The sequence below is a fragment of the Peromyscus maniculatus genome, chromosome 2 (genome assembly GCF_049852395.1).
Source record: "Peromyscus maniculatus bairdii isolate BWxNUB_F1_BW_parent chromosome 2, HU_Pman_BW_mat_3.1, whole genome shotgun sequence".
Lineage (NCBI taxonomy): Eukaryota > Metazoa > Chordata > Mammalia > Rodentia > Cricetidae > Peromyscus > Peromyscus maniculatus.
The window spans coordinates 65301830-65317612 of record NC_134853.1 but is presented as its reverse complement, the minus strand read 5'-3'; the positions used below and the strand labels follow the sequence as shown (position 1 = coordinate 65317612).

At 41.3% G+C, this 15783-nt stretch overlaps 1 pseudogene across 1 annotated transcript; it reads right to left on the bottom strand.

Moving 5' to 3' along the window:
* Window positions 1-7587: 7587 nt before the first annotated feature.
* Window positions 7588-12363, bottom strand: LOC143271829 (UAP56-interacting factor pseudogene; annotated as a pseudogene). The gene has a single exon (XR_013049056.1). The product of XR_013049056.1 is annotated as a UAP56-interacting factor pseudogene (transcript).
* Window positions 12364-15783: the final 3420 nt, after the last annotated feature.

Below are 15783 nucleotides of genomic sequence, written 5' to 3'. Positions count from 1 at the left end.
CTGTTCCAGCTTGACCCTCCCATTTCCCTATGTTCTCTTCCCCCACTCCTCGCCCACTGCTACCTCCCCACACCCAGTCTGCTCATGTAGACTTCATCCACTTCTCCTTCATGGGGTCATCCATGTGTCCCTTCTAGGGTCTTTCCCTGTTAGCTAACCTCTGGAGTTGTGGGTTGCACGAATCTTAAAGGGTCTTATTAATTAAAAAAAAAAAAAAAAACAACTTGGAGCCAGGTATTGGGGTGAACGCTGAAAGATCGGAGAAACAGAACAGGCCACAGCCAACCTCACCTTGCCAATTCCTCAGCTGATCTTGTTTCCTCAGACTGAAAGCCTCTGAATCTCATCTGAATGGATCTCAGCTGAACTGCTGCTAAAAGCTTAAAAGAGGCTCTAGTTCCTGGTCCTTATGCCTTATGTACCTTTCTGCTTCCTGCTATCACTTCCTGGAATTAAAGGCGTGAGTCACCATGCCTGTCTGTTTCCAGTGTGGCTTTGAACTCACAGAGATCCAGATGGATCTCTGCTTCTGGAATGCTAGGATTAAAGGCATGTGCTACCACTGCCTAAACCTATGTTTAATATAGTGGCTGTACTGTTCTCTGACCCCCAGATAAGTTTACTGGGGTGCACACTATATCAAGCACATTGCAGCAAATGGGAGCACTGTCTGGTGGGAAGGTCTGGCAGTTACCTCACTCCTACAGCCCATCTGAGTTTGAGTCTGTCTTAAGGGATTATCTCTTTTTCTGCTTTCTTTTTTTACAGCCTGAGTTCATGGGAAGAAATGGGACATGGTGGGTAGTATCCCGTGGCAGAAGAATTATATTTGTTTGAAAACACTGATTTCATTTATTATTATTATTGACTATTTACTTACTATTTGTCAGTGTGAGAAGTAGAGTAAAGGCTCTGCTAATCTCGTGCTGTGTGCTGTAAACAATTTGATTATCTTCAGTTACCCTCAGGCTCCTCCTGTTACCCAGCATGGAATGGTCAAAAGGCAGTTGGAGGAATACCAAGAGTGTAGATTCAGCTGATCAGTTACTGCAGATCCCAGAAATCATAAATATGCTTTGTAACACAGAGCAATCTGAAGACCACACTCAGTCTTTGTAGCTCAGAATTACTCATGTGAAACCCGTTACATTTTATTTGTCAAAAATGAACAGCTTCAAAATAAATCTAATGTAACCCCCCCAAAATACCAAAAAGTACAGTGTAAAGCACCTCCTCATTAAATGCAAACTTTCATTTTGTGATACACTGCATCAATGTTTTGCATGCATCTTGGTGCAAAGGAAATTTTAAGTTGCACCCTGTTTAAAATTTTTTAAAGCCTTCAAGAACTGAACAAGAATGACTACAACCACATTCCAATAAAGAAAATTTTCATCCAAAAAACATATTGTTTTGTTAATATACAATATGTTAGCAACTAAGAGTTTTAACTTAGTTGTATTAAAGGCAAAATTTACTTTGAAAGAAAATTAAATTACAGATGCCTGAAGAGCAAACATTTATTATACCAAAGACACCATGTTGTTTTTTTCAATGTACTTAGTGTCAACATACCTCTGTATAATAGTATTTTAAAACAACAGGAAACAAGGATTTTTATATCATATTTTCACAAATTGTTCCAAAGATAGTGCTTATCCTCAATTGTTTTTTCAAACTTTGCTTTAACATAAGTTACCAACAAACCACTCTAAAATATTTTGTTCCTGAACCAAATATAAATGTTCATATTGACAAAAAATGTTTCATGAGTCATTGGCCTCAGTAAAAAGTATCACAGCTTGGCTGGGCGGTGGTGGCGCACGCCTTTAATCCCAGCACTCGGGAGGCAGAGCCAGGCGGATCTCTGTGAGTTCGAGGCCAGCCTGGGCTACCAAGTGAGCTCCAGGAAAGGCGCAAAGCTACGCAGAGAAACCCTGTCTCAAAAAACCAAAAAAAAAAAAAAAAAAAAAAAAAAAAAAAAAAAAAAGTATCACAGCTAAGGAAAAGCTAGATTTATTTTCAATTCTGTGATTAGTTTCCAAAAATCCCTTATTAAGTAGAAGTACTGGCAAATAACACACACTGATCAGATTTAGATCTCTGGTGTAAGCACGAAAATTGTTGCAGATTTTCCCATGACTGGTATAAGCCAGCAAGAAACTTAAAGAGTGTCAGAGTGTGGGGCGTTTACCCACCACCCCCACAGCTTCCCAGAGTTTTCTTGAGTGCGATCAGCAGGAAATATTAGATAGAAGGATTTATAGCGGAGAATGTTGCGGAGATAAACACATAGAAAATAAAGGATAGCCTCGAGAGGGCCTGGAACCTATTCCAACGGGCCCCGACTGTCTCTGGTCCAGGGTTTTTATAGAGACGCCAAGGGGTGGAGCAAAAGACCTCCTCCCCCAGCACAGCCAAGTGCAGGCCATCTCAGACACCTGCACTCAGGCCCGTGGTCCTGATCATCCTCTATTCGGACCTGCTGGGTAAAGCCATGAGGAACCCCAGAACGGGCTCCCACAGGTCCCCCCTTCTTAATATATAAAAAAAATAACTATTAATGGCTTACAGCAATCTCCATAGCTGTTACACCTCCCAGTATGGGAGTAGAGGATGATATAGATGGCATTTCTCTTTTGAATTAGGTCCAAGGTGACCACAGCAGTCTTAGCTGCCTCAAGCCCTTTCTAAACCAAAACTCTTAAGGCGACTACAAACTTAAAGAATCCCTTAGCTTCATCATTACCATTAACAGGTTAACATAATTATTGCTATACATAATCACAATTCTCTCAATCTTACAACTCAAAGCAAACTCTTAACAGAACCATTTGAATTAGCATATATGGTGCTATATATAGTTAACAATTTTCTCCGTCTTACAACTTTAACTCAGTCATTTGAATTTTCTTGTTAACAGAACATAGGAAAAACTTCGATGTATCCACATCAAACTTAAACATTTTCTTAACTCCACAAAACCAGGGTGCATTAATATCAATAGGTTTCTGCGAACATAATTCAATCTTATAACTCCTCCTTTTCTTTATAATTTTTTAAACAAAGTCTCAAACCTAGTTAGAGGAACCCAAACTTATCTGTTTGAACAGTTCCATTTGTAACACAAAACCAGTTCCATAAGTAATTCCATTTTTACATAAACAGTTCCACAAAACAATTCATAAATCTCCAGTTAATAAAGCATATACGCATACACAAAATTGTATCTTGATTCTAAGTAGAAATACATTTCTTCATTTAAACAGTTTCATTTTTAACCCAATTCCAGAAAACCGTTCCTAGGTCATTACTATAAGTAAGCTCAAAATTGTCCCATTGCAATGAAATCTCTATTGTTCATTTCATTTAAGTACCAAAATTCAAATGATAAATATTGGTACTAGTCTTCCAAATTTGAAGAAATCCATAACCAAAATGTTTTTGTAATTTTATCTCATTTTAAGTTCAAAAAGTTTAAATAAGAAATAAATTCTGGTATCAGGCTTTTACTTCCAAATATGAAGAGACTTTTTTAACCAAAACTTTTTGCAGTTAATAATTTTTGTTCAAACAAGCGTCTCTGCAACTTTTGTTCTCACAGACAGACCTTTTTAGTTATAGTAAGATTTTAAACCGCACCGTTTTTGCTGTTAGCTCAGGTTTTTCTGTGCTGCGTTGATATTCCAGGGATCTCAGCTGCGGATGCCTTGTGCTGGTTCTGGCGTCCGCCATTCTTAGCTTCTTAGCGGCTTCTGGAGCTTTTGAAATCATTTAGACTGCCTACTTTGCAGTCTACTAGGACACTATCTCCTGTGTCTCAGGTGTTTTCACCATATACATTAATAGACTCACACTTAACATTTACACTTTTTCACAAACTCACATATAACATTTTTTTGCCTTGCAAAGCATTTAGACTCATATTCAACATTTACACATTTTTATAAACTCATACAACATATTAACATCTACTTATTTATACTTTATAGAACTACTTTAGCAAATATATTTAAACTTACATTTACAACTAGCATCTTACAAGCTTATTACTACATGTCTTAAGACTACCTTAGATACTTCTTACAAGCTTATATTCTTAAAGGAACTCTATTGATCTATTTTACAAACTTATATAGGCTACCATTAGCATATATCTAACTTAGCAAACACCTAAAGATTTCTTAACACAGATCTAACAAGACAGAATTTTACAAACTCACATATCTTATATTCGTCTCTCTACTTCTTACTCTTAATTATCATCACCATCTCTATCAGAAAGATTCTCTTAACTAGACAGGAAGTACGTACATCATTTCTAAAGTTTACAGTTTATAGTTAGCTTTGTTATAAAGCACTGGGATTTAGTGAGTGTTGTCATTATAGAGTTGTGATACTTGTTGCTAGGGGATTGTAACATTCTCAGGACTAAGCCACACTCCAAAGTTGCCAGTTCTCTCAGCCGTTCTGGACCGGCAGAGATGCACTGTCAGCGGTAAACGGTTTTTAACTAGAGACTGTCCCTTCACCCAAATTCATAATAGTTTCCCCTAAGAACTTCAATTCAAACAAACGTTTCTATCACAGCAGTACTTTTGGTTTGTTCTACTGAAAAACTTTATGCTGAGGGTGAAATTATCATATTTAGCTGCTGTAAAGCTCTTCGCCAATACTGCACAGCTATTAGGTGATATAAGGTATTTTTCTAAAGAAGCTAGTAAAGCCAAAAGTGGCACAGCTCTGAACTCTTATTTCCTCACTGTTTGCATTAACCAGTGACAAAACCTCAGAAGCACTAATCGAGCCACTATCATTCTGGTTCCTTTAGAGGAACGTCATTGGAGCTGACTTTTCTTAGTTCCACGCTCCTTACCAGACGCTCTGGGAACCACCAAGCTTCATTCTCTTGTGAAAAAACATGTCCTCGACCCCATATTAACACAGGATTGGGACCCTTCCATTTCACTTGAGTTTCAGGATTTAGTATTTTCACTTCATTAGCTTTAACTCCTGATGTTATTAGCAGCGGTGATATTTAGCATTGATTTCTTATAAAGAAAAGCAACTCTTTTGTAAGACAGCTAGATTTTCTGAAGTTTGTTTCCCATCTATAAAGCAGTCATTTCTTTTTTGAATGCCTGTTTCCTTGTCTCCTTATTAGATTTGCAAAGGAATTACTCATTGCAGGCAGTTTGTTCAAAAGGCAAAGAACTTTTTTAATTTCAACATAAGTTTCTTCATATCTAAGACAACGTTCAGTGTATAAACTGCTTTCCCTTGCTTTAAGGATTTTAAGGTGACTTGTTTGCTCTTAAAGGTAGCTTTTTGTCATCCAACTACCGTAAAAACGTTGCACAGCTATTAGGGTAAATAAGGCATTTTACCAACAGAGCCCCAAACCACGAAGCACCTAGTTCCGTATCCTTTCAATTTTTCATTGGAACTGACACTTAAACTCTTAGATGATTTTCCTCCTTATTCTTTTTAAAGGCTGTATTTTAAGTTTACCATGAACGTATTTTTGAGCTGACAAAAGTGTTTCAGGGCAATGTCGCCATCTTTAGCAGAAAAACTACCTTTCCCAGAATGCATTTTCCCTTATATCAGTCCATAATAATATCAGTCCCATATCAGTCCCTTATATCAGTCCCTTATATCATTTCCCATAGTTCTTTTTGGGTCTGAGAGTCAACTGGTTCTCTTTTACTAGACTTGCTTACAAATTCTTGCCCGGGAGGTTTGAACAAAGTTTTTTGCTTTTGCAATGGGAGATTTGAACAAGCATTTTACATTTTCAGCTATGGCACATTGGGAGGTTTCTATTCTCCTCAGCTGGCTTTAACGGGTGTTTCTCCTTCATCAGACACTGGCCCCTGGATCAGAAACACACCTGCCTCGTTAGCCGGCATTGAGGCTGGCATTTCTGATAGCAACTTTCCTCGGGGCTTGTGTTGGCCTTAGCCAGTGAAAAACAAGATCATTTGCAACAGAGCTTTTCCATAGCTCTTTCAGAGAGATTTTCTCCCACTGATCTTATTCTCATTTTGCTTGCTCCTTCCCCCCCAGATGCAGAGCTTCAGGTATCTGTCTGCAGCTCTGTTCCTCTGCTAGCTGCTTTTGGAGGTAGGGGCTTTTTCTCTCCCCCGAAACTGCCTCAAACTCGAGCAGCTTTGTCAGGTCATGCATTTTCTGGGGAGGAATCTGTCCCCTCTGTTTCTTCAGAGTCTTTCTCCCTGACAGTATCCAGTTTGGTCTCAATTTATCCCCTCTACCTCAGAAACGGTTTCCAACACTAGAGCGGCGGCTTTCCCTGCTACTGAAGGTAGGGGCTTTTTGTCCGTTTGTTTTCCGGGTCTGTGTTGTTTGCGTACAGACTGAAAATCTAACAAGGGAGGTTTTTGCCATTTCTAAACTCTCATTAGGACGGGTGCTTTGTATCATCAGGCCTTCACCTGGCCCAGTCCCACAGTGGGTTGCTTTTGCTTGTTTGGGTGCTCAAGGACAGAGCTTATGTCAGAGGTAATCACCCCTCAGGGCTACACTCCCTCATCTCATCGGGAGTCAGTTGAAACAAAGCTTTTCTCAAAGAGGTGCTTTCTCTGACAGAAAAGAAAGCTTTACTCCTGGATAGTTCTGTTCTGCCCTGGCTGGGCTCTTTCCCCAGACAGCGTTCTGACTCGGCAGCACGACTGTTTCAGACACAGTTCAGCTTTACTGTTTTCCCAGAAAGGTCCTTACTCAGATAGGAAAGCTTTTCAGGTTTCTTTTTGCAGTCGTGGACCTATCAACCCGGGACTTGTAGGAAAGTGGACAACTGTGCCTTTCCCACAGGCTTTAGCTTTGTTTGTTCATTAGCAATCTTCCCCTGGGTCCTGCACCTTCCTGCCTCAGCTCTGTGCTCCAGGAAGTTTGCAACTGCAGGAACCCTAGTATCCCCGAAATGCACTCCAACTCAGAGACGCTGGCCAGTCGCCTCTGGGTTTTTGCTCAGAAGCGAGGATACAATGCTAACAGTTTCAGGGAATCTTTGCATAGGACGATTAGGAGCACCTTTTCATTCTGAAACGCTCACTCAGAACCTTTGCTGCCTCAGCTCGGCTCTAACTGAAAAGCTTGGCTTTTTTGCTTTTCTCAGGCAAAGTTTCCTGCCCTTTTGGGCTCTCTGTAGCTTTTTACCCACACTCTCCCAAGTGTTTCCCTCAGGGTACTCTGACCCACTGTCTTACTAGGTTGACGAGATAGAGCTTAGAAGAGGTTTTTAAAAACTTTTTCCTGCCTCCTGCATTGCAGGGAGGATTGTTAAAGCTTGAAAGAACTTAGAGGTTTTGCTGTCTTAAGAGGTTTGTTGTTTTCCCTTAGAGCTAATCACAGGTGGTCCCCATACTAATCTCTTCAGGTGATTCTAATTTTTGTCCTCTCTCAGAAGGACAAATTTAGTTTTTAAGTTTAAGAGCTTTTGAGAAAGATTAAGGCTTTTGAGAGAGATTTTTCTCTTAAGTTTTTCAAGAAAAGCTTTATAGTTTAAGAGAAAGGTTTTTTTTTTCCCCAGGAGAAAGACCAACTTTTCCCAAAACTTCACAACTTTAAACTTTGACTTCTTACACCCCCATTTTTGCCTCAGGGAGAAATTACTTTCTCCTGCCGCTTGGATTTGGCATTTCAGCTGTCCCCAGGTCAAAAGCTTCCATAGGAAACTTTTTCTTTCCCATAAGCTCAGAGAAGAGCTTTTTTACTACCCGTAAAGCCCAAAGAAAGATTTTTCCCCCAGTTTGCTTTCAAAGCCCCCAAAGTGAGAAAATTGATGAGTTTTTCTGTCTAGTTGCCTTACTTATTTTTTCCTACACAATCTTATACTTCTAAGTTTTTCCTAAACTATATTACTACCCTATATCTTATACTTATCACAGATAGAAATTGAGAAAGGGATAGAAGATAGAAAATTTTGACAGAAGAGAATTTCGCTGCAGCATCGGACATCCTTCCAGTCCGCTTTCCTTTTCTCTCGAGGATAAAACGCCTGCCTTCCCAAAAAATATATATAAAAATATATATATATTCCATAACACCGGCATGCCTTTCCACTGGCAGGGCTAACTCAGCACTTTCACCAAAAACTCTGTAATAAAACTATTATTTTCCTTTATCTTTAGTCCCTATTACTTTGTCTTAAGTCCCTGTTCATTTGTCTTTAGCCCCCCCTTTTTTTTGTCCCCCCTTTTTTTCTTCAGTCCCTTTTTTTTTCTTTTGTCTTTAGTCCCTGTTCATGGCGCCATTCTGTGGGGCGTTTACCCACCACCCCCACAGCTTCCCAGAGTTTTCTTGAGTGCGATCAGCAGGAAATATTAGATAGAAGGATTTATAGCGGAGAATGTTGCGGAGATAAACAGATAGAAAATAAAGGATAGCCTCGAGAGGGCCTGGAACCTATTCCAACGGGCCCCGACTGTCTCTGGTCCAGGGTTTTTATAGAGACGCCAAGGGGTGGAGCAAAAGACCTCCTCCCCCAGCACAGCCAAGTGCAGGCCATCTCAGACACCTGCACTCAGGCCCGTGGTCCTGATCATCCTCTATTCGGACCTGCTGGGTAAAGCCATGAGGAACCCCAGAACGGGCTCCCACATCAGAGACAATGAATGGTCTCTAGGATACAAGGAAGGTGGCCAGGAAGTACAGTGCTTGGTCTCATTTTACAGAAGTCAAACTTTACAGGAAGTTTAAGTAGAGATACTTAAACATCCACTTGGAGATTTGAAATCATAGCAAAACCAAATGGCTACACTTGATGGCTGGAATATGTCGCTGCATTTTGGCATTTTACTGTCGTTTATGACGTACAACTCCTGAGGACTGTCAGCACTGTCTTGGCACAGCAGACCTCCAGAGAAAGAGAAAAGCCCTTCCGCCCTATAATGCCGGAACTCTGAGTGATGCGAGAAACAGAGTGAACGTGTACAGTTAAGTAGAACTTGAATGTAATTTTACATTTTCTCTTTGTGACATATACAAGTGGATTTTTGTTTGGGGAGCTGTAAATTATTGAACTTATCAAGCCTAAAAGCTTTTTTTTTTTTAAAAAAAATACTTTTTAAATATGAAACATAGGGCTTTATGTCTAGTGAGTGTACTGTCAAAATATCCAAGGACTCAATTCATTTTAAAAATTGTAATTCTTCTGAGCATCATTTGTAAAAGACTTTATGGACACTAGACTCAAGACGACACTAAATCCAAAGAGTATAACTATAACCCAGGCTTTTATTTTTTACCCTTTCCAGTCCTCCATTTGCTCCTGCCTTTTTTGTGTCTCCTTCATTTACTCAACACAAACTATCAGGGTTTGCATCGGGCGTCGCCTCCAAGGCCCTGCCAGCTGACTTGGTAACATAAGCATTTCAGCCCTGACACGCTGTGATCTGAGACTAATCCCGAGAGCCACATTCTTATTAAAAGTTCAGTACTGGATGCTTAGAACTGGGGGTGAGGGTGGGGTGGGGTGGTTAACCTTAACAATGACTGAAAAATGAACCAAGTTCAAAATATTTCCATAAATCTTAAAAGCCAAAACTGAAATTCTCCTATACTTAAAAAAAAAAAAAAAGCCTCTAATTACAAAAAGTCAACTGTACTTCTTACCGCAGCATGTTAATGGGTAAGTGGCAGAGACCAAGTACGGGGTGTACTCTTACTTCTGAACTTTAAGAGTTACCATGGCAATATCTAAAAACTGGACAAACGTGATGAGATCCTAAACAACACACTCACACAAATAATCCATTTCTGTCTTTCTGTCTTCCTCTGGCTTTATGAAGAATCAAAGAAGTCATGTTCTCGTTCGTGGGCAGACCATGAAATCTTTAAGAACAGGTAGATATATTCCGTTATTCTTTCAGGACATTATTTATACATTAAAAAATCCTTCAAAAATGAAGTTATTTAGGCTTGTGACTGTTCTGAAGGAATGTTTCTTGAACTTCTCTGATAAACCCTTAAAGCGATTCAACTTTTTATCGGGGACTAGGGGGGTCCAGCCCCTCGATAGTCCTCTCTCAGGGTCCGGGAAGAATCTACAACCAGCTGATAATTAATCTTTGATAAAAGGAAATGAATCTATGTACACAAAACTCCTTAGTTCATACACTTTATTATTCTGTGATAGTTCTCTCTATATACAGCTTCTATTCTGCTCTCATGTCTAGCTCCTTTCTTGCCTGATTTCTCTATTTATCTACTGTTCCCTCTAGGTTCTGTCTTAATTCCTTCATCTAGTTCTGTCCCTTCTAGATTCTCATCTATCCAGTTCTTTCCCGTCAGCTCCTCTCCCGTCTCCTCTCTCATCTGGCTCTTTCTCATCTTCCATCTCGTTCCTCTAGTCCTCTTTTCTATCCCTTCAATCTGGTTCTTCCCCATCTCAGTTCGTTCCTCTCAAGTTCTTACCCATCTAGTTCTTTCATTCTCTTTTCTCTTCTCCCCTTTGTGCCCTGGAAGTCCCGGTATATAAAGGGAGGGTCCGAGCTAAATTGTGTAAAGCTATTACTTAATGTCCACCTCTCCTAGGCAGTGTCTCCTTGTGGAATTTACTGTAAGTCAGGAGACTTGCATGTGGGCTGTTACCATTCTTAGTCCTCGGAAGTTGGACGCCCCCCTGGGCGGTGTCTCCTTGTGGAATTTAAGTCAGGAGACTGCAGGTGGGCTGTTATCATTGTTAGTCCTTGGAAGTTGGGCGCCCACCTGGGTGGTGTTTCCTGTAGTCCTTGAAAGTGGCTAAGGGAGATAATTTGATTCCAGAGAAAGCCTTTCCTGAGGCTATTCTCCAAATACCTAGAATGTGTATGTCCAGAGGGTGATCAGTCCACACTGTTAGCCCTTCTTAGGGAAAAGTCAATTGGAAAAACTATGAAGGCACACATGATTTTCATAACAGGATACAGCTGATATATAACAAGCCAAGTAACACCAAAAACTCCTTGGGATTTGGCTTCCTTTGGAGGAATTCCCTGATACCTCCAGGTAGTGACTTTGCCATAACCAGCTGAGTTCTTATGACATATTCCTGCGGCCTGCAGCAACTTTTCAGTCATTGCTTAGGAGTTCCTATGACGTGGACCTATCCCAGTTACAAAGCGGCTTCCTCCTCTGTTGAATGTACGGGTGGCTCTTTGCTCTTTCAGAATTCCAAATTGTTCGCCCAAAGCCTGTTTTCCCACACTATTTATGTCAAACTCTAGAGGAACGCCTCTAGGAACTTTCTTCACATCAGACTGCTCTCTTTTTGTCAAGAATGAGGGTACAGCAGCAGAGAGAATCGTGGTTCCTGAGTTACTGGACACTGTACTGCTCCAGGATTGCCAATGGACACAGTCAAAATTCCTCCACTGTGGTGGAAGTACCCATTGATGAGTTCTCTCTGCTACCATCGAGCAGCTGTTCTGTGTTCAACTGGGCCTGAACCTTCAGGCCTCTTCAGAAAAGAAAAGTAGCCGGATGAGTATCTTTCTGAGGACTTAATTTATGTCCATTCCTGGTAAAAATTAGCTGTAGGATTATTTTTTTCTGTTTAACTGGTTATGTCTCTTGAGAACTGGTTTCCTTTGTACTTCATTTGGTCTCAGAAGGCTTGCCTTCCTTTTTAGTGCTGGAAAATAGCGTTCTATATTCTTGTCACTTAGAGGTGGACGATTCATAGGACTGATTCCCTTTTGAATTCTAGTTTCTTTCCTAGCTGCAAGGTGATAGCTCTATAAGGACGTCTCTTTCCAGGCAATACTCTTCCTCTAGGGCTCACACTAACTAGTTTTACCCAAACCAGAGTTCTGCTCGTTCCCCACTGTACTCTCATCCCGAATTGCAGAGCACCACTTCGCTGGAGTCTGCTATTTCGTCGTGGAAAATTTTGCTTCTTTTCTTCCTCTCTATTCAGCTTGATAACATCATCCAAGGGACACACCAATCTTGTCAAGGTTCTTACTGAGGCAGGCTCTCAGTGACAGTGTCGAGATCACAGTGGCTCCCAGAAACCAAGTGCTGAACTCAGTTCCTGACTGGGGATGCTGCATCTGAGCAGTCATCCAGGAAGGCCAAAGTCGCAGGCCCACCACCTCCAACTCACGCACACAGACTATTACTAAGTGTGAGAGTGGATGGTTTCCACAGAAAGTCAGGGTGATGGTCCTCAAATCAAGAAATTACTAGATGTATTTAATTTTATTTTATTTTTTATTTTTTTTTTTTTTTTGGTTTTTCGAGACAGGGTCTCTCTGTGTAGCTTTGCACCTTTCCTGGAACTCACTTGGTAGCCCAGGCTGGCCTCGAACTCACAGAGATCCGCCTGGCTCTGCCTCCTGAGTGCTGGGATTAAAGGCGTGCGCCACCACCGCCCGGCTATATTTAATTTTATTAATAAAGGAAACATTTATTTGAATTGTCAAATGCCTCTATATAGTCCTTCCTAGCTTGGTTAGGTGTCTGGAGCCATGCAGCTTAGTTTCGGCTTGGCATATAACTATTTGTCTAACGGGTTTCCTGGGGCAAGCCACCCATGGAACCACGGGGCAGCATAGGAATTTGCAAAATTGGTGCAACTTGCAGGCTCTTTTCTTTCTCATTGTAGTTCTCACCCATAGCATTGATTCTTTGGGTAGTTTTTAGTTTTACTTTGTCAGTCACTAATGCAACAGCTGCAATCTCCCCTGGAAATTGTGTTCTTTCTACAATAGTTTCCCTTTAGATCAGCAGGGAGCTAATGCTTCTCAAATTTCTTATCTTGAATTACTAATTACAACTTCTAATCCTTGAAACTTTTCTGACTCAATAGGGGCAGTTAGGTATATATGAGAAAACAACACTTGGAACATTAACCATGTCTCACGTTTTGGAAAGGAAAGTGAGGCATGCATATACAGAATAGGGGAAAACTCTCAGAAATACACATAGAGCCAACTGTTGAGAGCAAGTTCCCTGGACACCAAGCATATAGAATCAGTGGTAGGATCTGGTGGGATCCAATGAGAAAAATGCAATGCAAAATATTAGATGAAAAGATCCATCTTTACCAAATACAGGAACTTATATGGAAGAAGTATGGTATAGGATATGGGATAGGAAAAGAGTGCTTTATCAAAGCCTGCATTTTATTGAGAGATTGAGAAAAGGGAACTATATAAGAGCATATCTTATAGACATGAAAGAATTGTCTGAGTTTGAATATTGTTGTCCTTAAAGCATTGTGCCCATGTCTATTACTTTTTAACTTTGCAACCGCAAGTAGCGGCCAGATGACATAAGGGCTGTGAGAGCAGGATGTGTCTGGCTCTGTATTTAGTTCAGCCTGCAAAAAACAATGAACTCGGGGTTGGGGATTTAGCTCAGTGGTAGAGCGCTTGCCTAGCAAGCGCAAGGCCCTGGGTTTGGTCCTTAGCCCTGAAAAAAAAAGCAAAACAAAAACGATGAACTCTATGTCTAGAATAAGGTTATACAGGGGGTGGGAAGGTGTATTTGGGGAAGCAGAAAGGGGAACAATGGGGGCTTTTTGTAATGACCATGATATATTTCTTAAAAATTAAAAATAGGAGCCAATAATAAAACTGTTCACGTAGGCCTGGTAGGAAAAAAAAACACTCTGTCAAAGTATAAATAAGGACAACTCAAGCAAATCGGGGCCACCTGTATGCAATCCACCTGCTGGTCAGAATCTTCCTTGCACAAATGTCCCATCCCAGTCTCAGGACCTGAACCGGAGACAAGGCAGAACCCTGGCAGTTAGGCTCCAGGATTTATTTTTACTTGAGGATTAACTATGCAGATCTCATTATAACAGAGTTGAAGTCTGTAGATAAGAAAAGTTTTACATGAAGGGCCCGAAGATTAATAATACCTTAAATAAAGGCTCAGTGCTTCAATGCACAGATTTAAAAAAAAAAAATTTATGGGAATTTCAAGTGTAAATAAAAAATTGAAAAGGGAGGAATACAGTGAGCCCAAATGACCCATCACACACGGACAGCAAACTCACAGGAATGTACTGTACCTCCTCCACCCCAGGCCCTCCCTAGACTGAGGCCTCAGCTCCAGACTTTGGCAAGGCTATTTTAGAGGCAACAAGACAGCTGTCCACAAGAGGGCGCAGCCCTCGCCGAGCAGCCCACAGCTACAGAGGCAATCCCTGCACCGGTTCATTAATGAAGGGCTGTAGAATGGCCTGCCGATCTTCCCGTGTTCGGTATTAAAGGACTTCTTTGAAGAAAGTGTCCCCTGTAAGCTCTTGGTTACTGTAAGAAGCAATCTGTACAAAAAACTAGGGAAAAAACGTCCGATTTTTTTAAAAAAAAAAAATCAGATTTCAAAGTAATGAGTTGATTCCTAAAAGTCACAAACCATCCAAAATATTTTGACTTCGTGGGTGTGATGTATTTTACATTTTAAAATTCCTCAGTTCATATTTACTGATGTTGAAATGTTTCTGTCTTTGATCTGGGGAACCTGCCGGTTGCCTACTAGTCTTAGAAACTTCTAATTTGTGCTAGTGGTGTCTGCGCTGGGGAGAGCCTTGTAGATCATAGTCTTGTCTTCCAGAGGCCCCACGATGTAAACAAACTCGGGTCTTCTGAAAGAGCAGCATGTGTTCCTAACCGCTGAGTCATCTCTACAACTTGCCAGCTTCTACTACGGTCTCTACCTAATCCTCCCTATAGAATATTGCTTTTTTCAAAGCTTTTAAATCAATCTTTAAAAATTTATTCTTTGTGTCTTTCACATCATGCCTCCAGATCCCACCTCCTCCCCTCACCCCCCGCAAAAAAACAAACAAATTTTAAGATTAAAAAAAGGAAAAAAAGGAAGGGGTAAATCTAGCTGCAGTGTGACACAGTGAGTCGCCCAGTAAACCCCTTTATTCATACATTTTTACATGCAGGCGTTCATCACAAAGAATCATTGGTCTGGTTTGAGGCCCCTTGTCTCTCTGCGCTCTGGGCCCTCACTGGGACTCTTCCTGGACATCCTGTTGCTGCCCTGTGTCATGGAGATCCTGCATCCCTGGGTCCACAGGACTAACATCTATCCCCCATCCCCATCCTTGCCCGACACACACACAACCCCGGTTCTGGGCCTCGGTAGTTGGAGGGTTGGTCGTTGGAGGGTTGGTCGGCCCACCAGCTCTCCCGTCTTCACCACTACCACGCTGAGCTCTCCAGCATTGCCCTGGCGAGTTCACCCTTTGCAGTTATAACCAAGGGTCAGGGCCAGTTCTCCAGCTTTCAAGTCCTCAGGGTCATTTCTCCCACGCCTACACCTTCAGGGTCAGCTCTACTGTGTTGCCCAGGTGAGGTGTAGGGGCCACTCTCCCAAGTGCTGCAGCTGATGAGAAGCAGGGCCAGCTCTCCTGCTCTTATGACCTCAGGGCCAGCTCTTCCACCAAAAGCAGTTGTTTTTAAGTTGAGCATACTGGTGTATCCCTGCTCATGAGTAGTGAAGACAGAAGAATTAGGAGTTCAAGCCCAGTCTCCCTTCAATAGCAAGTTCAAAGCCAGCCTATATTACACCAGACCCGATCTCCAACAACGAACAAAATTCGTTTTCATCGCCGGACGGTGGTGGCACACGCCTTTAATCCAGCACTCGGGAGGCAGAGGCAGGTGGGTCTCTGTGAGTTCGAGGCCAGCCTGGACTCCAGAGTGAGTTCTAGGAAAAGTGCAAAACTACACAGAGAAACTCGGTCTCGAAAAAAAATTTTGTTTTCATTTATATTAATTTTAAAACTTCAGGGAATATATATATATATATATA